Consider the following 23,804-nt stretch of genomic DNA (forward strand, 5'->3'; position numbering starts at 1 on the left):
TTTCAGTTACTGTCCAAAGTGCTACAGTCATTCAGTTTACATTATGCTACTGTCAAGAGCCTAGCATCGAGCACAATCTCTGTTCTTTCAAAAATGAGAACTGATGACCACTTTCAGCAACTTTTGAAGTTCACAGCTGAGTTGTGCAATATAAACAACTACCGCGGCCCTCAACGTCTATGGAGGAGAACAACCAAAGTAACAGCTGGACTGGAAACAGCCTTGGCCCAGGACTACTATAAGGAATTGCATTTTGGTGTTGCTGGACAAAACTGTTCAAGAAATACGCGAGCGGTTTCAGGAAAATGACATGGAAACCCTGATTGCACTTAACAACATTCTCAGCTCTAGTACACACACCAAAGATGATCGTACGTAGGGCTGTCATGATTATGAAATTTGGCTGACGATTTATTGTCAAACAATTAATTGCGATTATGGCGATTAATTGTCAAACAAATAATTGCGATTATGACAATTAATTGCCTGTTTTAGTGCTTTGACGATTAATTGTCTCTTTAAGGGCTTTCACGATTAATTGTCATATAATTGTCATATTTCTTTAAGGTGTGCTTCATACACCTTAAGATATTTTTTACATATTTAACCTGAAACATAAAAAAACAAATAATTAAATAGGGATTTGTGATTTCCTTTTAAGGCTTTAAAAACGTAAAAAATTATGTTTTAAATATCAAAATATTTCTAAATACTTATGCTTTTTGGGATTTTACCTTTCCTTTAGTGTGTAATATAGCTGTTTGTGCACGTATAAGGTCTGCAAAGTTACAAAGCACAAAGTCTATGCCAAAGGGAGTTTCCCACAGCACAGAAAACACTGCTCCTGAACTGCCTGAAATGCCTGGTTTGCAGTCCAGCCATTACTTCCATGACTTAGCTGTCACTATGTAATACATTTGCATAATGCCCACCTAAGGGCTACTTCGGTTATGGTAAGGGGCGTTACATTTCCGACACACGCTCTAAGAGGTTGACCAATCACAACAGACTGGGCCAGCTGACCAATAAGAGCAGACTGGGCTTTTCGGAAAGGAGGGCTTTAAAGAGACAGGAGCTACAACAGAGCGTTGCAGACAGAGGGTGAAAAGAGGTGCTGCAGCAATGTACAGTATGAGAAAAATAGTGTTTTTTTATTTTTATTTTTTTTATATCCCCTTTTCTCCCAATTTGGAATGCCCAATTCCCACTACTTCCTCACTACAGTTACTCACCTCAATCCGGGTGGCGGAGGACATGTCTCAGTTTTATCACGTGGCTCGTTGTGCATGACACCGCGGAGACTCACAGCATGTGGAGGTTCATGCTACTCTCCACGATCCACGCACAACTTAGGAGCGAGAACCCCTAATCGCGATCACAAGGAGGTTACCCCATGTGACTCTACCCGCCCTAGTAACCGGGCCAATTTGGTTGCTTAGGAGACCTGGCTGGAGTCACTCAGCACACTAAAAATTTTGTTTTTTGAACATTAAAGCATGTAAACCTTTTCTAGTAGACCCCCAAAATAAAATTATGAACCTGTAAATGAGCATAATATGGGCTCTTTAAAATATGTCCCTAGTTTTGGTCAATTTTACATTTACGTTGTTGTTTTTTGAACAATTTACATTATATATTTTTATAAAAATATATATCTTTTAAATATACAATATATTATTATATTTGTATAATATTTTATTATATCATACAATAGTAAAATACTTCTGTCCTAATTTCTTCACTTTCACACGTTATTTTAATGCTCTTTGATTAAACCCACGAGCCCTTGTTTCTCATGAAGCAAAACCTTTCAGATTTTGTTCATCATTTTATCACTCCACAAAAATAGAGTTAGTGTGCGTCTCCTCCTCATTGTCACTGCATGTCATTAAGGCAGCTTATATGAACCAGGAACATTTGCCATTACACGATCATTTAAAGTGTAACCGGAGTGCTTTGCGTTCACTTTCACAGTTTATACTTGTTCCTTTATATTTTCGTGGGAGTTTGGCGCGGACCTCAGCACACGCATCAGAGCACTTCACCCACTCTTTCAGGACAGGAGCTGGTTGACGTCTGCGGTGTGGCCCAGTGAAGCTCGGACTCGGAGTTCAACTGAATGACACACAAATGTGCCGTTCATGGCATTTATACACTATATTCGCTTACAATTCTCTTATTTAGGCATTCAAATGTGATTGGAATGGCTAATAATCACGGTTGTCTCAAATAATTAGATAAAATAATTGCAACAGGCCTAATAATTGTGTTTATTTGTCATCACTATGGATTTCTAGAAGAGGAGACGAATGAAGAACTGTCACTTTTCAACACTATGGCATCAGGAGAATCAAGTTTCGATCAACGACTGGCACTGCTCAAAGAGTCCAACCTAGACCACAGTCTAGTAAACGCTGGCAACCTCTAAGTTATTCTTGAGCGTGGCAATGAACAGCGCATCATCGGAAAGGATATTTTCGTGCTTGTGTCGATAAAAAACCTATATGATAAACACCATAAAGCAGGAAAGACTCTCAGACGTTGTGCTGATCATTGAACGGGCCATTCAAGTTGATTTGGATAAAACCGTTAATCGCTTTGATGCCGTACCCAGTGGACACCGTTTAGCTCTTCACTAAGGTAGAACATTGTTCTTAGACTTGGCTATGCTCAGATGTGTTGAAACTCTCCAGAGATGTTCAATCGGGTTCAAGTCTGGGCTCTGGCTGGGCCACTCAAGGACATTCACAGAGTTGTCCCGGAGCCACTCCTTTGTTATCTTGGCTGTGCGCTTAGGGTCGTTGTCCTGTTGGAAGATGAACCTTCGCCCCAGTCTGAGGTCCAGAGTGCTCTGGAGCAGGTTTTCATCAAGGATGTCTCTGTACATTCCTGCATTCATCTTTCCCTCGATCCTGATTAGTCTCCCAGTTCCTGCCGCTGAAAAACATCCCCACAGCATGATGCTGCCACCACCATGCTTCACTGTAGGGATGGTATTGGCCAGGTGATGAGCGGTGCCTGGTTTCCTCCAGACATGACACTTGCCATTCAGGCCAAAGAGTTCAATCTTTGTTTCTCATGGTCTGAGAGTCCTTCAGGTGCCTTTTGGCAAACTCCAGGTGGGCTGTCATGTGCCTTTTACTGAGGAGAGACTTCCGTCTGGCCACTCTACCATACAGGCCTGATTGGTGGAGTGCTGCAGAGATGGTTATTCTTCTGGAAGGTTCTCCTCTCTCCACAGAGAAATGCTGGAGCTCTGTCAGAGTGACCATCGGGTTCTTGATCACCTCCCTGACTAAGGCCTTTCTCCCCTGATCGCTCAGTTTGGCCAGGTGGCCAGCTCTAGGAAGAGTCCTGGTGGTTCCAAACTTCTTCCATTTACGGATGATGGAGGCCACTGTGCTCATTGGGACCTTCAATGCTGCAGAAATTTTTCTGTACCCTTCCCCAGATCTGTGCCTCGATACAATCCTGTCTCGGAGGTCTACAGACAAGTCCTTGGACTTCATGGCTTGGTTTGTGCTCTGACATTCACTGTTAACTGTGGGACCTTATATGACAGGTGTGTGCCTTTCCAAATCATGTCCAATCAACTGAATTTACCACAGGTGGACTCCAATCAGAAACACTCAAGGATGATCAGTGGAAACAGGATGCACCTGAGCTCAATTTTGAGTGTCATGGCAAAGGCTGTGAAGACTTATGTACATGTGATTTTTTTCATTTTTTATTTTTAATAAATTTGCAAAGATTTCAAACAAATTTCTTTCACATTGTCATTATGGGGTATTGTTTGTAGAATTTTGAGAAAAATAATGAATTTAATCCATTTTGGAATAAGGCTGTAACATAACAAAATGTGGAAATGTGAAGCGCTGTGAATACTTTCCGGATGCACTGTGAATTATTTGCTGATGCAGGTTCAAAGAAGCTGCAGGTTAGCTGCTCGTGACCATTGAGGGAAGGTTGTGTTGCCCCCCTGGCTTAAGAATGAAATGTCGCCCATGATAAGAGTCATTCTCTCTACAGTTGAACTACACTGGTCACACTGTAGATTTAAAAGAACCGACTCATAAAAGTAAATTGTTCGGGAACCATACTACACTGGTCACTCTATATGTTTTGCACTGTATATTTAAAACAACTGGTTCATAATAGTCATTCGTTCAGGAATTGGACTGCACTCGTCGCACTATGTTTCAAGCTGTAGATTCAAAAGTTCCAGTAATCACTGACTCAGACTGACATAAAACTGGTTTGTTTCCTACAACACAACTTATTCCAGTCTCCACTTGTGCTACCAAAATGTGTGTAAATGATCTTCTGTGACCCAGTAATGTGTATACAACCTAACTTAATATCAATAATGCAAACATGTAAAATCATATTTCCCTTATTTGTTTTGAGTACAAATGACATTAGGCCTATATTTGCCTCAGGACATTGCTGAATGAAAGCTTACACATGTAGTGAAAGAAGACCTTTACTTGAACTGATTGAATAGTATTAATATGAGATTTTGGAAAGTCCATTCCACCCAATCACATGCCATGAAAGTGCACGCATAGACAATGTCATACAGTAATGGTTTCCTTCTGTCTGTAAAACTGACTTTAGGCAATTCTTCTACTTCCACATTTGTTCATGAGGGTCATCATCATCCATGGATCATTGCATTCTGCTTGTTATTAAAAAGGCAACAAAAAACATATCAAGTAAAGCCAAAATTTTTGAGAAAAGCTTTCCAATGTATTCTGCAAACATTAACGAGGGGGAAACTTTGGTCGTGTTTGTTTGAGCCAAGTCTGTGTTTAATCATACATTTTTAATCCCCCCTCTCATGTTTAAAGGAGGAAAAGTTTCAGCTCTCATACCTGCACTTAGCTCGGAGAGAGCCAGGTGCATATCTAATGACACAGTGCAGAGGTGGAGAAGAAATTCCTCCCAGCCAACATTCCCAAACCTCATTACGTGCCCGGATTACCTGACACTCAGTCTGTCTGTCTGTGAGTGACAGGTTTAGGGAATTATAGGTAATTTAATACATGCTGAGAGGAACCTCCATAGCCATAATGGAGAGCGGACAAAGTGCTCTTATAATGTCTCTTCTCGATTAGCTGTGTTTGGAGAGAGCGGATTGAAAACTGTACTGTTACACACACACAGGTGAAAAAGGGGCATATAGTGCAAGGTTTAGGGCAGGCCTCTTTAACTGGCAGCCCGCGGGCCAAATCCGGTCCGTGTGAAATTTTCAGTGGCCCTGCGTGAGGTTGTCAGTTGTCTAAGGCAGTGTTTCCCAACCACTGTGCCATGAAAGATTGTCAGGTGTGCCGTGGAAAATTATCAAATTCCACAAAATAAATAAATGCATGAAAAATAGATAAAAATAATTACAGGGATCCTCACCTTTCGGAGAAATTCACTGTTTTGAAACCATAATCGGTCACTTTTGTGAAGAGCAATGATTAATGTGCAAAAGTGACTGATATTTATACGCGTTATGGGTCACATGACTCGTGTCAGCACTGTAGAATACATTGAAGTCTATGAAGTGACGCCACTTAACACCAAAGTGTTTTTCACACGTGTTGTTTTTTGCTTCACCAATAATGTCTTTGAGATTACTAAGCAACAACAAATATTTAAAAACTGTCCAAATTTGTGGAGACATTGAATGTCTCATAATTTCTTTTACTTAAATATTACCTTATCGTTTATGAATATCAGAGACCCCAGTTATTGAATTAATTTAAATTCACCAAGAAAACACTTTTCTTGCAGAAAAATACTTTCTGCTATGAAAGCAACTGCAAGCTTTTTTCTCTCTTCCAAATACATGTTTTCAATGTTTATTGTGCATACCTCCTGCTTTTGTATGTGGCAAACTCGTAAAATCGCCCCTCTGTGACGCTTTCTGCAACTCTTGTCATGTGGAGGGCAATGCGGCACTTGACGCTGGCACTGAACGGAGTGTTGACGCCTCGACTCAACTCATGTGAAATGCGCTTTACAATGACGAAAGCACATTATTGAAACTCAAAATGATTATTATTTGTCTGTTATTGTGGTCTTTTCTGATAAAAGCAATGTTCAGCAGTTTAAATAGGCTACTGTAGGAAAATTATGTGTTTATAATTCTTATACTGAAGTCAGTAGATCTGTAGTCATGCAAGTTTTAATAAAGGAGAAGGTAAGAACGTTATTGAAACTCACTATTATTAGACTATTATCGTTGTCTTTTTGGATGAAAAAGAATGCTCAGACTGAAGGAAGACTATAGATCTGCTTTGTTCTTTTAATGCTTAAACACTATAAAGTCTCTTGGTAGATTTCGGTCATGAACGACTCAAAATGATTCACTGACTCACTCATAGCACATAAGACGCTCATTTGTCGCCACCTAGTGACATTTCCAGAAGGGGTCACTGAACTAATCAGTTAATAAAATTGAACATATTTGTGAAACAGAAGCAAGCCTCACCAAAATACTCTTTATTTTGCAGCTAATTCTGCACAATTGTAAACTTGGAATTGGAATTGGTGCTTTTAGTATATTCTTTAAAAAAATATGCCCAGAAAAAATGTTCGTGGACCAGTGATTGTCTTAACTTTTTCGCCCCTCATGAGTTTGCATCCCTGTAATTTGTTGTGGCATTGCAAGAACAAATCTACAAATTAGAAAAGAAGCAAATTTGTTGTTTTTGCATTACCCATTTAGCGCTCTTGCCACCTGTGACCTCACACAGCATAGCCTACCTATGTGACTTATTTTTGTCACTCACTCGACGTTGTGTCAATGTAGTGACACTAGGGGTCACTCTTGGGGGCCCCAAACACCTCTGCTTTTTTGAAAAAAGGCCAATGAGAATTGGAGTGTGGAATTTGCATTCCACTCCCCCGGACATACAGGTATAAAAGGAGCTGGTATGCAACCACTCATTCAGATTTTCTCTTCGGAGCCGAGCGGTTGTATTCAGTGCACTGAATTCAATTCCCTCCAAAGACGCACCTCAAAACTGCTGGATTTACGCCGCATTTCAGCGGCTTCTCCCCCTCTGCACCCGTGGAGTGCAGAGAACCCCCCTGGGCGATTCGGCAGAGCGAAAATAAGAGAGTATATTCTAAAAGAGTATATTTTCATTCACAAAAAGAGCGGCACACACGGAAGGTCTTTTTAAAAGATGCCTTAAAGTTTGTGAGTTATTCCTGGTTGCGGTCGTTATCTCTCTGCTTCTGATAGCCACAATCGCTGTCTTACGTGTCTGGGCACTGCCCACGTGGAGACATCGTTCTTGGATGAGTCATGTCCTCATTGCGAGAACATGACCATGGCAACGTTGCGGTCGCGGCTTGCTTTCATAAGAAAGCAAGCCACCCCAGCGGCTCCCCGCACCAGTCCTTCTATCTACGGGTTTGAGGCCACGTCGGTTAGCACTGGGGGCGATTTGGGGACATCAATGGGACCACCTCCACCAGGTATCCCCCACGGACCTCCCTTTCCCCAGCACACTCGCTTGCCCCGATCGGGCTCTAGCACGAGACCGCCGGCTCGTCTCAGCGCGAGTTCGACTTCTCGTTCGGAGCTCCGGAAGACGATGAGTTAGAGCGCAGCATCAGAGAGCGGGCTCATCCAGTCTGACGCAGAGGCTTCGGCTGGGCTTCCTCCTTCAGGAACGGTCACCCAGTCTCACGCCGACGCGGAAACGATGGACATGCTTTCCCGGGTGGCCGCGAGCATCGGGCTAGAGTGGAACCCTCCACTCTCCCCTGAACCCTCGTGGCTCGACGATTGGTTCCTGGATAGCGGCTGTCCCCCTCCACCTTGAAGGTGTATGTAGCCGCTATTTCGGCTCATCACGATACAGTAGATGGTAAGTACTTGGGGAAGCATGACTTGATCATCAGGTTCCTGAGAGGCGCTAGGAGGTTGAATCCCTCCAGACCGCGCCTCGTCCCCTCGTGGGACCTCTCTGTAGTCCTTTGTGGTCTACAGGGAGCTCCCTATGAGCCCTTGGAGTCAGCTGAGCTTAAGGCACTCTCTTTGAAGACTGCCCTCCTGACTGCGCTCACTTCCATCAAAAGGGTAGGGGACCTGCAGGTGTTCTCTGTCAGCGAATCGTGCCTGGAGTTCGGTCCGGGTTACTCTCGTGTGATCCTGAGACCATGACCGGGCTATGTGCCCAAGGTTCCAACGCCCCCTTTTAGGGATCAGGTAGTGAACCTGCAAGCGCTGCCTCAGGAGGAGGCAGACCCAGCCTTGGCGTTGCTGTGTCCGGTGCGAGCTTTACGCATCTATTTGGATCACACGCAGAGCCTTAGAAGCTCCGAGCAGCTCTTTGTCTGCTTTGGTGGACAGCAGAAAGGAAGCGCTGTCTCCAAACAGAGGATCGCCCACTGGGTCATTGACGCCATCGCGATGGCATATCAGGCTCAGGACATGCCACCCCCTGCGGGGTTAAGAGCCCACTCTAACAGGAGTGTGGCTGCCTCCTGGGCCCTGGCCAGTGGTGCCTCTTTGGCAGACATCTGCAGAGCAGTGGGCTGGGCAACACCCAACACCTTTGCGAGGTTCTACAATCTCCGAGTTGAGCCGGTCTCATCCTGTGTATTGGCAGGCACAAGCAGGTAAGTCCCGGGACATCTGGCCAGGTGTACCGCTTGTGCATAGTACCTTTCCCCTCCCTTGAGGTGAAGACGTGCGCTCTTGACTCCCAGTCGTGTTCACAGACTGTGATCCCTGGATGACTTTCCTCCTTAGCCCTCTGGCAGTTGAGTTTGCAGAGAAACTCACTGACCGGCCCAGTACGAGCACTAATGAGCCCCTGTACTGAAGTAGGTGCTCCACATGTGCTGGTTCCCCGAAGGTGACCCCATGTGATATTTTCCGCAAAATCGTTTCCCTGTCAGCAAACAGCGTCTTCCTTGGGCAGAGGCCCCTCTGCCCCCGGTCGCAATGCTCTATAGAAACTCCTCCCCCTTCGTGTAGGACCTACCATGGCATCTCTCCACATAATATATTTCCGACAAGACTCGGTAAGACCATGTGACATATTCCACTCAAAATACACCCCCCTCTTTTTGGGCGGGGTGTGGTCTCCGTGGTGTCTTACCCTTGGGAGGGACACCCCCCGATGCAGACACTTATGGCTCCCAGTTAGTTAACAAATTCCACTCTTTTTAGGGAGAAAAGAGAGGGAAAGAGGCCTCGGCTGGGCTAGCCTGTCCCTATAGTTGGGCAGTTGACTTGTTCCTGATGGACCGTTCGACTCTCATAAGAGCATTGGGGTAGGTTATGTGACGGCCTGGTGTGCTGGCTACGAGGCACACAGCGGTCTGCCCATCACACACAACCAGTTCATGTAACACAGTTCAGATAGTTGTGGCATTTTGTATAGGGACCCCTAGTGTCACTAGATCGACACAACGTCGCGTGAGTGACAGATCGGGAACGTCCTGGTTTTTTCGTAACCTCCGTTCCCTGATGGAGGGAACAAGACATTGTGTCCCTCTTGCCACGACGCTGAACTACCCGCTGAAATGGCCAGGACCTGGTCTCGGCTCCTCAGCACAAAACCTGAATGAGTGGTTGCATACCAGCTCCTTTTATACCCGTATGTCCGGGGGAGTGGCATGCAAATTCCACTCGCCAATTCTCATTGGCCTTTTTTCAAAAAAGCAGAGGTGTTTGGGGCTACCAAGTGTGACCCCTAGTGTCACTACATTGACACAATGTGTCGTTCCCTCCATCAGGGAACGGAGGTTACTAAAGTAACCAGGACGTTTTTGTTGGTATTCTTATTATTATTATTATTCCTAAAGCTCTAAATTGCCCAATAACTCAAGATCTCCTTGGTAAAATGTTTTGAAATTTGGCACAGTGATACTACAGGCCGCGAGTAATTCCCACACCAAAAATGGCTCATGTGAGCCTATAGTTGGTGCTACAGGCCATGTCCCAATTTGTCCATTTTCAAAGTGATACCATTTCCACCCCATAAGTCCAAAATTTCTGAAACCTGGTATATATGCCTCATTTCTCATGAAGAACAAAAAAGCCTCTAGAACCCATAAAGTCCGCCATAATGGATTTTCCTGTACAATACAAATTTGTCCAAAACTACAAAAATCTGCTCTTCCTAAACCATAGCTCCAATTGACTTGAAATTCGGTATGTATGTGTAGGATACATTTGATATTTAGCAAAAATGAATACAATACAAAATGGCTGAAAGGTGCGCATTTATGTAAATGTCCACATTGTCTCAATATCCATATGTTCAAAAAATCTAATGCCATTTTGACTAATGTTGAACAGGCTTCAAGATGACATCACTCTGAAGTACTGTGCAAAATTTCACCTTGATATGTCAAAAGATGACAGAATTACAGTTTACTATTATTTATCGCTAACACTAAAATAATGCCTTACAAATCCACTAGTCATAAAACCGATACTTTGTTTCAATCACCAGTTTATATGAAGACTCTTGCAATGTTTAATAACAAATTAATGAAATGTTGTGTACATGTGTGAAGTACATGTATCTACCATGTCAATTTTTACATAATTTGCAGTTTTGAGGAGGAATCCGCATTGCTGCTTGCAGCTTTAATTTTTTTTTTTTTTTTTTTTCTTTTTTTTGCATAGCCGAATTTCAAACATTACAAGCAAACAGGCTACTAAGATGGACAGAAAACATGGACAAGTTCTTGAAAAGGAAAAATATTGATGATGGTTAGCCTATGTGGGATAGTGGTGTGCCGTAGATTTTTTAGTCATAAAAAGTGTGCCGTGGTAGAAAAAAGGTTGGGAAACACTGGTCTAAGGGGCTGTTTACATTAAACACGTTTTTCAATAGTTTTCATACGCTAACTTGTGCTAAACAGACATCGCGCCCTGTTTTGATGTTTTTACAGTGTCTCATGCATGTGAGCTGTGTTTTAAACTCTTTTAGAAGTTGCACTACAAATAATCATTATGTATAATTTTTAACGGAAGGGGAAGTTTAAAGACGTAAAATCATGGACGACTGACAAACGTGAGTTCGGAGCAACAGAAAAGTTCTATTCATTCATTTGATCAAGAAATGTAAGTTTTTAGCATCAGTCTGATTTACTCTTTCTGTAATGGACCAATTTTGAAAGCACTTTTCTTTTTCTTTTTTTTGGTCTCAAGTTACCTGAATTTTGTTCCCCAGAATTCTCTGCTAGGTGTAAATATTTGATAAAATGATCAGAAATAAATAAAGCTATAAAACAGATGTTTTATTTATATAGTAAACAAAAATTATAGGCCTGCTATAACACAATATCTTTAGATAGAAGCTTTTCGATAACAAAATATCCTGGCTTGGCCCATGTGCCCCGAAGACTTTTTTCCATCAGGCCCATTCGTCGATGAAGTTGAATAGCCCTGGTTTAGGGCGTGTGAAGGACAAAGAGGTGTTTGACACTGTTCTGTGTTTTATCATGGGTGTTCAGGTGTGTAATGAATCAAGAAATCTGGGGCTGAAGGAATTGAGGGTAATCCATCTTCTGGCTCATGTAATGTTGATGTAGTGAAGAGAGACGGTGGGGGGAGACAGACAGAGAGAAAATGTATAGGAGAGAGACAGAAGTCTAAGAGACTAGTGTCACTTCTGTGCTAGAACCTCTTAACTCCCAGGTGGCACTTTGCTCTAAAATCATACAGTAAACATACTTAATCGCACACACTGAGCAGAATCCATCACTCTGCCACTTACTGCCCTACTTAACTCTTCCCCAATATACACAGAGGAAATCCCAATCTGTTCTCAAAGAATCATGTTTCTATACCTACTTTTCTGCAAAATGATCTTTACGTGGCTCATTGTACGTTTCGTGTTCTGGTAAAATGAACACTAGAGGCGCTACAATAACAATGGCTTTTATTCACTTTCACGCAAATCACGAGTAAGATGTAATTTTTGTCCTGTTCAAGGATTGCTCTGATACCAAAATTTGAGCTTCGGTACGATACCAGCCCTGGTACCTGGGTATCGATACTAAATCGATACTTCGGCAGCAAATAAATAGCCTCAGATTACTAATTAAATAACACAGAAAAGGACTTTATTAAAAGAATTGCAAGTCTTGCAGTTGCAAATTCTGCATTTTCCTTTTTAATCTTTCTGGATTCCATGCTTTATGTTTTAATTAAATTATATCATCAGAGCATTGTTTAACCCTTTAAGCTCTGAAGGTGTTTTTTTTAATTTATTAATTATTTTTAATTTTAATTTTTCTCCCCAATTTGGAATGCCCAATTCCCAATGCGCTCTAAGTCCTCGTGGTGGCGTAGTGACTCGCCTCAATCCGGGTGGCGGAGGATGAATCTCAATTGCCTCCTCATCTGAGACCGTAAATCCGCGCATTTTTTCACATGGCTTGTTGAGCGCGTTATCGCTGAGACATAACATGTGTGGAGGCTTCACTCTATTCTCTGCGGCATCCATGCACAACTCACCACATGCCCCACCGAGAGCGAGAACCACATTATGGCGACCACGAGGAGGTTACCCCATGTGACTATACCCACCCTAGCAACCAGGCCAATTTGGTTGCTTAGGAGACCTGGCTGGAGTCACTCAGCACGCCCTGGATTCAAACTCACGAACTCCAGGGGTGGTAGTCAGCGTCTTTACTCGCTGAGCTACCCAGGCCCCCCAACATGCTCTGAAGGTGTTTTAAAGATTTCCCGTTTCAGTGGCATACCCAAAATTAAAGGTTTATAACTCGACAAAAAACAAAAACAAAATAACAAGGAGGGTCAAATGTTTGGTATCATTGTAAATAAAATTATTAACATGTTTTTAATTATATAGAGTATGATACATTCTGAGACTCTCAGCCTAAGAAACTGACGGAAAATCAAAAAATAAATAAATAAATATATATATATATACAATTATTTTTATTTGATTTGATTTAAGTTTTGGTCATAATGCCTACATGCTTTGTAAAGTAGAGCTTCTAAGCGTGTTGGTCAAGACCGTAGTTATACATTTTTTGACGATTATTTCATCCAAACTTAAAAGGTTAATAAAATGAATACATAAAGCTTAAATTATACAAATTAAAATGTGATAATTATTTGTTTTCTATTACTATTATTCTATATTATTCTATATTATTTATGCTATTTTTTTTTTTTTAAATAGCTATTTTTTTGACAAATAAAATCTTGCACAAAATAGCTTTAAAGTATAAATGAAAAAATCTGATTACTGTGGCAATAGGCTGCTACGGCTAAATCATAGTGTGCTTATTTTTGTGATTGAGCTTACATGTAATAATAACTGTAAAAATAATAATCATTGTTATTAATATAAATAATAATAAAACCAGCAGCACCGGACAAGTTTGTGTGAGTATTCACAGCTGCTCATACACTAAACACAATCGCATAAAGTGCATCATGTGCAAAGTATGACGGATAGCAGAGCGGCACCTCTAATTCATATTGAAGCGTGCAGCGCATGCAGACTGCATATTATTTAATTACATGACATCCTTCTGCTGTTTAATGATTACACTTGGCCATATCAAGATTTTAATTTGATTACTTGTCAAATTGTCATTGATTTCATCTCAAAAATGTCACATCCCGTAAAATGTCGCTAATAGCACCACACTGTAGTATGGTACCCAAATTAGCAACAAGATGATATCGAACGTTTACAATTTTTGGGTATTGCAATATCTCGCTAGTACCGGTATAGAGCGCAACCCTACCGTTTTCCTCACACAATGCTATCTTATGGCATCTAAATAATTGTACTATAGCGCAAGACTTATTTGAATGTCTGCATTACATAAATCAACAACATTTACAAGCTTGTTCAAGTGTGATCAAATTGTGTGGTAGCTTAACTGATAAAGCATTGCACTTGTGATGTAAAGGAGTGGGGTACGAGTCCAGACACGTGAACCCAAAGTGTCATAGAAGCACCACAAAATGACGTGGTTGTGTTTTTCATCTCACATTTGCTTTTTATGACACTATCGGTTTGGTTTAGGTTTAGGGTAGGGAGGTCGGTTTGTTTAATTTAAAATTTGATAGAGCATTAACCTTAAAAACCCCTTTAAACTCAGATGGAAAAAATAATAATTGTCAAAATATGAATAACTACAGTCTTGATCAACACAAAACAGGTATCGTTTGAAAGCTTTAAAGCTTCTACTTTCCAATGCATGTTGACATTATGACCAGAACTGAACAAGTGCTTTGAAATTTGCAGACAAATCAGAAATGTTCCGTTTTCATAATTTATAAAAATATTTGCACTGTACATATTATTGCAATCAGTAAAAACCTCAAACTGATCAAATAGCCATGTGTCATATGTGTTTTACTCACAGACAAAAATATAGTGAGTAATAGCTAAGTATTTGTCTTTGACAATTATGTTGGTGTTACTTATCACTTCAAGAAAAATAAACAAAACATATAATATCACATACCATTACATACGAGGAGACAATTATCTTTCAATCGAGCCCATACACAAGGTAATCAGATGCATAGATCATTAGATAATCCACATGAAGCACAATGTTACATATGGCCACCAGGAGATGGCGCCAAATACATGACACAGACTCAGTGATGACTCAAATGACACAGAATGAAACTCATTCTGTGAAATCTCATTACAAAAATCATGTCTGCATGCTATACAAACCTTTAGTCGTTGTGTTTGCATGTGTAATTTGTTCTTATGTACAATTATTATGTTTTACTTGTTTGGAGAGGCTTTTGGACACTATGCTAAACTATTTTTGTAATGCTATAACTTGTGATTGCTTTGTCGTATCAACACAACATTTTTCTCAGATACAGTTGACATGACTGGGAACAAAGCCCCAGAGCCACCTCCTTTACACCCAGAGATATTTAATGTCAAATAAGAAAAAAATAAGAAAAAAAGTACATTTATGGCTAAATTGTATTTTATTTTTATTTTTATTTATTTTTTATTATAATTTTTTTTCAGCAGCTTCTTAGGCTGAGAGTCTCAGAATGTATCATCATAATCTATGTATCTAAAAATGTTGAAAAGTTTTCTTTACAATGATACCAAACACTTGACCCTCCTGGTTTTGTTGAGTAATAAGCCTTTCATTTTGGTATGCCACTGAAACAGGAAATCTGTCAAAACACCTTTAGCGCTTAAAGGGTTAAAAACCTCATCTATTTGGGAGAACATTTAACTCGCTTTTAGCGCCACACAGTGGACATTTCTCTTCAGAACTGTCGCGATACATGTAATGAACCACATAACATCATTTTGAAAAAATGTTGCCACAGTCACATAATTTTTTATGAGCTCAGGCTCGGAAATTCAGCACCCCACCCTATGTGGTATCATGTTATTCCCTCCAAGTTTATGTCAGCCGTCCAACTTGCTAAACTAACCAAAGCAAAACATTATTTTCTGGACATATATGAGTGTGCTGTGACTGTACATGCAAATGAAATGAAAACAGTACAAATCGAGTGGATATTAGTATGTTAGAGAAAATAAGGGTGGTGTTAAAGAACTGCTAATATTTATTGTAATCATTTAATACTTATTAAGAAATGTTGGACAATCTCTCACATACACAAACAGAGCAGACTAGTCTGTGGAGTGTGTACACTACAGATGTGGCCTATGACTGAAGCTTTCTTTTGGACTCACCCCATAAAACCACGGGGTGTGTGAGTGAGAGTTTCCATAAAGTCTGCGTGCATCACAGAAAGGTATTATCCGGCCCGTTAACACAGAGCAAACGCCACTGGGAAAGGGGAAAGAGCCCACTTTCAGCCATTCAAGTGCTTCGTCTGTGCTCTACATCTCTTCTGGTGAACCACAGAGTCAACAGTCAATGCCAATCCCAGCTCTATGCTTTTGGCACAGAAGTGTGAAGCGTACCAGGGACAGACGGAGGATCTCCCATCTTTCATTCCCTTGACAGATACCACAGAGACACTTTACTCCCGTTAAACATTCCTCAGCCCCTCTGAAACGAAACCTTATCTGCTTTTATAACCTTGTTAATCTTTCATTAATTGAATTGTTCACTGTTATCAGTGTTGACACAAAGATTGCAGAGTGACAGACGACTTTTTGAGCAGAATGAAAGGAATATTCCGGGTTCAATACAAGTTAAGCTGTATCAACAGCATTTAGGGCATAATATTGATTACCACAAAAATTAATTTCGACTTGGTTCCAGTGAGACACTTACAATGGAAGTCAATGGGGCCAATCTGTAAACGTTAAAATTCTCACTGTTTCAAAAGTATAGACACAGGACATAAACAATATGTGTGTTAAATCAGTTACTTACCTTTTCTGTGTAAAATTATAGCCAATTTTACAACTTCGTTGCCATGATGATGTTATGCCCTAATACGACCGTAAAGATTAAAACAAGTTTACAGTGCAAATAATACACAAGTTTTAACAGAAGAATCAATTAACATGCATTTATAAAATTATAAGCTTCACATTTCTGCGTTTAAAACCTCCAAAAATTGGCCCCATTGACTTCCATTGCAAGTGCCTCACTGTAAATCACTCCATTTCCGCTATTTGTAAAGAAAAAGACGGACAAGAAATACGTACGAGTATTTTTCTGTGGTATAAGTGCATATATTTATCCTCCAGAGAGTTAGCAGTTTGCAGATTCACTGTACTTGACATCTTTGTTATGTTTATCTTAAAAATTAAAGCACCTTTCATGAGCTTTGCCATCATAACAAATGATTGGGGGCGTGGCCAACATGATTATATGATAATGAGGCACCGGTAAAGCAGTCGGTAATGAAAATAAAATCAAAATGTGATATATATAGAGGGAATGTGACAGAAACTAGGCTATATAAAATAATTAATACAATATAATATGTATCAATGACAGTCGTTGGGGCTCATTAATATTAATATTGAGCCACAAAATGTTATTAATCTTCAGTGATGCACCTTATAACGTCATCAAACTTTTGAGATAATGCTGAAAATTAACATTTTGATTAAATGTTAAACGTATCTACCTCATGTTTATCAATACAATAAAATAAAACAATAGAATATTAAAAAGTACCTTGTCTGTCGTTATTTTCTGAAAGTCTGAGGCGCAGTTTGACACTTCAAGAATCGTTATTATCCAAAGCCATGCTTGAAGTTTAATAAAAACCTGTCCACTGTTCCCTAAATACGTTCTCTTTAACTTAACCGGTTAAAACCAATAAAAGGAGAAATTAACTGCTCTTTGCGTGTGACTGGACTGTGATATTGGCTGAGGTATCTGCGTCTCCCTCCAGCGCTCGTGTCTGCTGCTGGCTCGAGCTGAGAGCTACAATTAACGCCGCGTGCAGGGAGGGGAGGGCGGGTATGGGGTTATATTTGTGCCACAATTCTGCAAAAAATGTTCTGCGTGCGCAAGATGATATTTTGAGCAAGCAAAAAGGTATTTTGCATGCTGAGTGTTAGGAGGAGAAAGCAAAATTCACATTCAAATACAATTGTGCAAAATTGATTTTCGTTTGCTCAAAATGATTTTATCTTTGCAAGAAGATACATTACTTTACAAAACTGAGTTCAAGCGCATACTTTTTTTTGTGTGCTCAAAATATCATATTGCACATGCAGAACATTTTTTGTGTGCTCAAAATATAATTTTGCACATGCAGAAAAAAATGTTTGTGCTCAAAATAGCATCTTGCGCATGCAAAATAAATGTTTGTGTGTTCAAAATATCATATTGCACGTGCAGAACATTTTTTTGTGCACTCAAAATATCATATTGCATGTGCAGAACATTTTTGTGTGCTCAAAATATCATCTTGCACGTGCAAAATAAATGTTTGTGCTCTCAAAATATCATATTGCACGTGCAGAAAATGTTTTTTGCGCTCAAAATACCATCTTGCACGTGCAGAAAATGTTTTTTGCGCTCAAAATATCATCTTGCACGTGCAGAAAATATTTTTTGCTCTCAGAATATCATCTTGCGTGTGCAAAATAACTTTCTGTGCGCTCAAAATTTCATCTTGCACGCGCAGAACATTTTAGTGTGCTCAAAATAATTTTGCACGCATAATTGTGGCACACATATAACTCCATAGTGTGCACGCTTGAGGGGCCGTTCCCACCGAACACACTTTTGTGTCCATTCTGCGTTAAATTAAATAATAATAATAATAATAATAATAATAATCAGATTTAAATGTAAGGCTGACTAACCGTGATAATTAGCTATTAATATTCGTACATTTTATTTATTTTCACCATGGTAACCACAGGTTCCGCCAAAATACCATAGTTACTACTGTTATTGTTAGCCTACTACTGTACAATCATAATAAATTCAGATGTATTACTTTCCGTGAAAAGGCTATTCGGATCTTTCTGTCAGTTTGTTTAATTCCTTTGGATTTGTTCCTTGTCTTTGGGTGTTTTATTTTTGGCTAAACTACACCACCGTCAATTTTGTAAGGGGATTCCAAAGAAACCACCCTAAGTTAAAACAACAGTGATGCTGATTACAGTTACGATGCTGATGATAATGAGGATGTTGGAGATGTTGCTGATGATGTCATCAGTGTCAATGCTCTTGAGTAATCTAATATTCAAGGTTTGGTCGAGGTCTCAATACAAGTCATTTCTCCCATTCTGTGAACATCATTAACTACACCCTAATGCCATTAGCCTGCACAGTGTGATTTACACAGTCTTTTATGAAGACTGACACATACAATAAATTCAGAAGCCCGTTACTGTACAGAAAGTGGGGCACAATTCAGTCATTGTGTGAGGCTTTGGCATGCAGGACTGCCAGTGAGGGAGAGAGAGCACAGAGGAATGACATCGCTCGCAGAGTTTATATGATTATTCTGTTCTATATTCTGAGCCCATTATATCCAAGAGGTTGAAGTTGGGTTGTTGTGTCACACTCAGCTGTACTTTCCCATATATTACATATTAACCATAACATTTGGCAACAGAACCACGGAAACACTATTTAGAATCAGTTCCACCCTTCATATTAGTGTCTTGGTTCTAAAGCCTTTTTTGTTGTGGATTATAATCTATATAGCCAGGCTAAATTTAGCTGTATACAAGGAATATTTCACCAGAAAATCTAAATTATGTCATCTTAATTTCAAACCTATATGATTTTGTTTCATCCTGGAACAGAAAAGCAGATGTTTTTTGAAGAATGTCGTAGCGGCTCTTTTGCGTACGATGAAAGTGAATGGGGACGTTTCTTCTAGCGTGAAACACCCTGATGTTGCATTTTTGAATGTCTGTGATTAAGACTGAAATTTGAGAATTTAAGGTCTGCTCCTCTAAGCTACTGCATTGCTTGAGAAGACTCTGAATATAGTTTACTTGTCATATGGGTTACTTTATTAGTACTTCTATGGTTGTTGTTGCTGTTTTTTTTTTTTTTTTTTAGCCTGTTCACTTTTTATTCAATTTCAGTGTATGGAAAAGAGCTGCCAGAACATTGTTTACAACATGCCAATTAATGTTCCACAAAACAAATAGTTTAATATATTTGGAATGATACGAGTGAGAGTCAGGGGTGTAAATTCTGGGGGGATCAAAACAAGCAAGTACAACTCCCACCCCCATTATTTATACCATCAATGGAAACATGATCATGGTATAAATGTTCAAGCCAAATCTGCACCCTTGGGGAGAGTAAATGTTTGACAGAATTTACATTTGCGATTTAAATATTCCTTTAAATTTTACAACCAGCAAACAACACAAATATTTTGATTAATTTGGTGAGGAATACTCATAAAAGCTCTTGAACACTGGCAGGGCTGTTTAAAAATATTGATTTTCCAATTAATCGCAATCTTCATTTGAAAGACACAAGTATCGATTCTTAAAATCCCATGATTGATCTTTATTTCTCTTAAGTTTATTCAAAGTCTTTCTAGCAAGTTAGTCCACTGTTGGTCATCTTTGGAATGCTCTCGGGAGGTTATTTCTGTCGGGAAGACTCGCAGACTTGAGTGAAATTTAAGATGACATTTATTTGATGAATATAAAACAGAAATGTAATGTCTCTCTTTGGCGTAAGCCCCATCTGGCGGTCCGAAGAAGTTGTACTCGGAACCGTCATATCCTGCCGGAGATAGGAGGCAGGGGCGAGGAGCCTACTCCCGTGCAGGACGGGACTCAGCTGGTGGTGGTGGGGTGGTGGAGGTTGCCATGTTAGCACACTGAAACAGCAATGTGGTAGATTGTGAGTAGACTTATAAAGCACTGACTTACATGTGATTGGCTCGGAGTTACCTAGCTAATGATGCGATGATGTACAGCTGCTAGTCTTCCCGCTGGAACTACACTGCGCTTACTTTCCAGTCATGCCAGTGCAGCTCCTATCTACTTGAATGGAGAAAGACCAAAATCTCCAAAACGATTGGTCAAGATTACGATCAAAGAACATATTTCAAATCAGCAATAAAATCTGACTACACTGGTATCATAAATTGCGATTCTTTACCTAATTTTACATTAAAAAAGAGCAATTTTCTTGGCTTGTATAGCTAATGTGCATGCACGTTCTCGAGTTGATTGACAGGCGATGTCTGTATCTAAAAGGTGATTGGCTCTATAACTGTAAGGCGGGACTTCCTTTCTACATCCGTTGACCGTTGGGCATTACAAATTCTCCCATTCGTTTTAATAGAAGTGGCACATCTCTGCAAATAGTCTCTGGTTTACTTCAGTTCTGGATGTGTTGATTATCATATCTGTTAAATACATATCAACACTGTAAAAAATGAAAAGTTGAGTAAAAAAATAAAAAAGTAAAGCAACTAGCTGCAAAGCATTTTTGAGTTCTTTCAACTTCAGGCAAATTAGTTGTGCCAACTTAACAATTCAAGTTGGATTGTAAGTTCCATGAACTCAATACAATAAGTTCAGCAAACTCAGAAATATTAATGATTTTTACAAGTAGATCTAAGTTCAATAAACTTGCATTTTTGAGTACAGCTAACCATAATTTTCAATATTCTTGATATAGAAAGATATTCTTTATTAACCATTTCTACATAAGATCATGTGCCCCACCAATATACCAAGTAGTTGGCCCAACTTAAAAAGTTGTGTAGGTAACAATTACTTAAAACTTTTAGAAGATATGTTAACTAAATAACTAATGAAATATCATCAAAGCAAACACGAATTCTACCTTCACCACCAAACTTGACATTGTATGTGCTCACTGTTTAAAATGTTAAGTTGCTCTGACTTAAATGGCATGAAAGCTGACTTTATTGATTGTTTTCAATAGCCTCAACTTTTTCTACATTATATAGTTCAATCAACTTTTAAAATTGAGTTTATCTGACAAAATTGAAGTTTTAGTTTTTACAGTGAACGGCTTAATTTGGGCCTGGTTGTTAATTTTTAAAATGATTATTTTCATAATGAATCAAGTTAAAAGGAAAGTTCCCTAATTTACAGCTTTAGAGAGAATTTCTTTCATATGTAAACTACATGGACATTAATGGGCAACTGAAATATACCAAAATGAATCAGAATCAAATCGAGAGCTTTTGAATCAGGATCGAATCAAATCAGGGAATCTGTATCGATACCCAGCCCTCAACACTTGTAGAAAGAGGGAATACCATATGCTCACTGACCGATTTTGTGATATGCTTTGAATAAAAACATGCAGGACAGTCTGTGCGTAAACAAGTGTGTCTCGAACTGGGTGTTTCTGTGAAAAGTGAGTGGCTGTCCCACCATGCTGCCAAGAATTTAGGAATGGAACATTCCCCTGGAAAGAACCTTTTGTGTGTGCCTGTTTCTGTGTAAATTTATGTGTGTGAGTTTGAACGTGTAATTTAGGAAGTGTAGTGACTCTTTTTTTGAAAAATACGCCAATGTCCCCAATCCTGATAAAATACAAACTTCATTAACCAACAGAAAGCGAATCCAGCTTCCATTTATCTCTGTCTGTCTGGTTCTGTCTAAACTCTAGACCGGAATACTGAGAGAAATCTGTGAGTAATTTCTGCTGTAATCTGTAGTAGAGATCTACAGCGCCAAGGGCCCTGAGCCAACACACTACACCAAGAGACCATTTAGTATCCCATTCCCCACACAGAACAACTTATTAGTGTTAAGAGAGACGAGTGATTAGCCAATCATGTTATTAGTGCAGTCTATGAGCCAGACCTCTGACTGAGCACTACCACAATGACTGTTATCCATGTTATCCGGGACTTATCAATGATTAGGATAAGGATCAATAATGAAATCGCACCCAGTCAACTACTTATGGAATTGTGAGGTTTTTATCTACCATGAAGGCCCACTGGGGATTTGGGAATGGGTGACGAAACATGCCACACATGGATATTCTCTACACAGATACACTTCCTAGGGGTGGGCGAAACAAGCAAAAAAAACTGTATTGCAATTTTTTTGACATTTTTGGTCGTTAACAATATATTTCACAGTATTTTATTTTTTGTTTTGTATATATATATATATATATATATAGAGAGGGAGAGAGAGAGAGAGAGAGAGAGAGACAGAGAGAGAGAGAGCGAGAGAGAGAGAAAGAGAAACTTTTGAAAAAAATAAATTTTTATAGTTTAAAAATATTAAACCAAAGTAATGGTAGACCCATCGCATTGAAAGAGCTTTATAAAAATAAATATCTAATTTTTTAACTGACCTTGTTAATTATTAAATGCACCAACGTGTCAAAAAAATGATATAATTTGTAATTTGTAATGCGTAATTTACTCAGGAGAAGAAATAATAGAAGAGTAACGTATAAAAATAATATAATGATTATAATATGATCAATTCCACTTACTTTTAGCGCAACCTCTGATTGGAATGCATACTCCATTTTGCATAACTGCGACTGCATTATCATTTTATCGCTTTAACTACCACACTACCTTATGATCTGCATATATGCACATAAAGATGCCCATATATTTTCATCTGTTTCATCTGCCTATTTATTGTAGTTATAGAATATTTTAGCTATATAATATATGCTACTGCATATTGTCTTTTTTTTCTAGTTCTTTTATGTAAATTCTATATTTCTATCTGTAATCTTTCCAGCTAAGCATCTGGGGGAATCACAAAGAATGTATTTGGTGAAAACAGTTTCACATGTGTACATTATATTGTGTAAAGTCTAAGTGATATTCAACACAGTCATCAAAAAGTGATATGATCATGTTGTTTTGAAATGTTCAAATGGATTCAGGCTTCTAAAGGATGGTGTTCCCTCAACGGGATTTTTACTGCTTGCAACTTTTAAATAAAGTGTTATTTTAATGTATTTTTATGCAAATTATCAATTAGGAGACTTGTTAGTGTTTAACGTTTTGTTATGTTGGGATTTAGAGGAGTTTCTGTCATGTTTAATTTTTCTGGAGGTTACCATTTTTTATTTTATTTTTTTATCCCATTTTCTCCCCAATTTGGAATGCCCAATTCCCACTCATGGTGGCGTGTTTACTCAGCTCAATCCGGGTGGCAGAGGACAAGTCTCAGTTGCCTCCGCTTCTGAGACCGTCAATCTGTGCATCTTATCACGTGACTTGTTGTGCATGACACCGCAGAGACTCACAGCATGTGGAGGCTCATGCTACTCTCCACGATCCACGCACAACTTACCGTGCACCCCATTGAGAGCGAGAACCACTAATCGCAACCACGAGGAGGTTACTCCATGTGACTCTACCCTCCCTAGCAACCGGGCCAATTTGGTTGCTTAGGAGATCTGGC

At 39.5% G+C, this 23,804-nt stretch overlaps 1 protein-coding gene across 2 annotated transcripts in view; it reads right to left on the bottom strand.

Annotated features, from left to right (window-relative positions):
• sema3d (sema domain, immunoglobulin domain (Ig), short basic domain, secreted, (semaphorin) 3D) overlaps positions 1-17,320 on the bottom strand; it is a 91,896-nt gene extending 74,576 nt beyond the window's left edge. For both annotated transcript variants that reach the window (XM_051724590.1, XM_051724588.1), the window contains exon 1: positions 17,113-17,320. The gene's annotated coding sequence lies outside the window, so the exon portion shown is untranslated. The remainder of the gene's footprint in view (positions 1-17,112) is intronic.
• Between the last annotated feature and the right edge of the window lie 6,484 nt (positions 17,321-23,804).

The sequence above is a fragment of the Myxocyprinus asiaticus genome, chromosome 18, assembly GCF_019703515.2.
Source record: "Myxocyprinus asiaticus isolate MX2 ecotype Aquarium Trade chromosome 18, UBuf_Myxa_2, whole genome shotgun sequence".
In the NCBI taxonomy this organism is placed as follows: Eukaryota; Metazoa; Chordata; class Actinopteri; order Cypriniformes; family Catostomidae; genus Myxocyprinus; species Myxocyprinus asiaticus.